This window comes from Atractosteus spatula, chromosome 3 (genome assembly GCF_055471065.1).
Source record: "Atractosteus spatula isolate fAtrSpa1 chromosome 3, fAtrSpa1.hap1, whole genome shotgun sequence".
Taxonomy (NCBI): Eukaryota; Metazoa; Chordata; class Actinopteri; order Semionotiformes; family Lepisosteidae; genus Atractosteus; species Atractosteus spatula.
The window spans coordinates 31,827,813-31,830,628 of record NC_142708.1 but is presented as its reverse complement, the minus strand read 5'-3'; positions in this window follow the sequence as shown (position 1 = coordinate 31,830,628).

Genomic DNA, 2,816 nt, shown 5'->3' with positions numbered 1-2,816 from the left:
TGCCTACAGTACATACAGATTCATCTGGATTCTTCCAACCCTAGTCCTGACCAGGACTAGCTTTTCTACAGATTTTCTTAGCATTCTGAATCAGATCATTATTTACTCAGTTGGACCAGATAACAGTTTTTTAATAGCCAGCTGTTCAGATGCTGCAGCTTTAAAGAAACCTGGAAAACCTGCGGACACAGTGGCCCATCAAAACCAGTACTGGCATCAATATTTCAGTGTAAACATGTAGCAACTGACTAGTAAAAAAAAAACATTTCTTTAGTGTGTGTTATAAATTCATACTGTACCTCATTGCATGTGGTTTGTATAGAAATGAACATAAAAGACGGAAGACTAATGTGATGCTAAAAGTAAGCATTTGTCTGTAGTAAGCTGTTAAAAAAATATATTCACATGACTCTTCATGATTATGGGACTTAAACTAGATCAGAGCCAAGTTTGCACAAGAACATAAGGCCTTTCACTGAGTACACCTACAGTAAATCTTGATAATATTATTCGAAATTAAACATTTTCATTGGCTTTTAAAAACTATTCAAATCAAATGTACATATTTATCCTGTGAACAAAATGCTAGCATAAAAATAATACTAAAGAAGCACCAAATGATTCAAATGATAATTTGGGGCCTTCTCCAATCAAAAGCCTAAAAACATCATTAACACAAAAAGTATAAAATCCATCCTCCTCATTATTCTAGTTTAAATTAAAAGCAATCAAAGTAAAGGAAAAGGAGAAAAAAATCCATGGCAGCTCACAAACAATCTTTCTCTGTCCATACAATCAAAAACTGGGAGGGACAGCTAATTACAGAGTCTGAAAAGATTAATGATCCCTTCAGACCATTCGACTAAAACCCAACACCTCAGGGGTCAGTCAGGGTGGAGCTCAGTTGTACAGACTGCATATGAACCCACCTCACAATGGCCGTGTATCATTGTGTGTCTGCCATTGACAAATAAAGTAGTGCTGGTGTGGCTGAAGAAAGAGCTCTATGCTGCTATTTTTGGCAGCCAGAAACTCTTTCTAAGTGGGGGTAATGGGTTTATGCCGGAAAGGTGGCTGTATGTGACTATGGTCCTGGACATGTTACGCTACTTTTACTTCTGTTACTACTATTTCTGCTTCTGCTACTACTAATAATTGCACACAACTGCACACAGGTGGACTCCAGGCAAGTAATTCTGTGACTTGGAGAAGAGAGTTGGTTACTTCAGAGGTAATTTAGGTGTGTCAAAGCAAGGGGGTGAATACTTATGCATTTAATTATTTTCTGTTTTTTTATTTTTCATTAATTTAGTCAAATGTCTGGATTTTTTTTTTTGCTTTGACATTATAGAGTACTTTATGAGTTGATGAGTGGCAAAAATTCTCAGTTAAATACATCATGCTTTTCATGCTGTAACACAATAAAATGTGAAAAAGTCCAAGGAGGGTGTAGACTTTCTATAGGCACTGTATGTATGTAATGTTTCTGTAAAAAAGTGTACTGTAAAAGTGGCATGGGAGAAAATGTCTGATTCTATAGGCACTGTATATTTTTTCAAACAGTGTCACAGGATCTTCAATGATCAAGTAGAAAGGATCTTAGTTTACCTCTGAAGCAGAGTGCTCCCGATCGCCTCACTGAAACATTGGTTTGGAATTTTGGTCCAGAGGGAAGGGTGCTGCCTACTCATCCATTGACACCCCACACAGAAACCTGTTTATTCTCTGATGTCTCGCATCCCATTCCCATTACTGACCACACACAGACTTGTTTAGCTCCTGAGATCTAACAAGATCAGGTTATAAGGCAGTAACAGTGCTGTTGTGTACTTTGCAATCACCACAAGTCCTAAAAGCTTTGTTTAGCCTAAATCACAACTTAAAAATGTTCCCTCAATAGATAAAAAACACATACTAAAATAAATGTATTTACTGTAAAATGTATTTACAGCATTTTTAGCTGATGTAATTACCAAAGGTCTATAAATTTTAACAATGCACTAAGCACAATATTCTATCAGGACAGCAATTTAGAATTTGGTTTAGAATTTAAATAAAATCACTGCAGATAACAAGAAAAGCACCTTTTATGTGTTGGTCACAATATACGCCTGCTGATCAGTGCAAAAAAAGAGAGGAACTTACAAGTGTTTGGATACCCAGTTCTTTACTACTGTTAATATTATTATGTAGTCCCCAGTCAGAACATTGCTCATTATACTCCCAGGCAGGCCTTGTTGCCACTGCGTTGTACAGAAGTGAGAGGCCAACTTAAACCAGACACTGCTGATTAACTATACTTAATGAACGCATTTATAATGACTTCTGAAAATCTATTGATGAATTTGAACAAATAACATTTGGTTTAGAATTCAAATGTAATTCAATTATAATTACATTATGACTATTGTTGAACAAAGAATTAAGAATTGTATATTTAAAGAAAATGATATTAACTTTTGTTGATTTATGTGCTATACAACATGACAAAATCTATCACGTTAAAGCCTATTCTGTAAAAGTAGGAGAATATTTTTACTGTACATGGCTCTTTTCTAAAATCCCTATTCTCCAGTCCAGAGATCTCGTTTCTTAATGACATTTTAATTAAATCAAATTTACGTCTATACTGTACATGGTAGACTAACTAAAATTATACTACCCTAGGATTTCAATGTTTAACTGACGATTAAAGGTAAGACACACTTTTCAAGATCAAAATCTGCAGTTGCCGTGCTATCAGAGGTTTTGAGTGTTGAAGCAACAGCGCACTTATCTTACAGCCCGGCTTTATACCGAGAGCTTGTTTGTCCGTC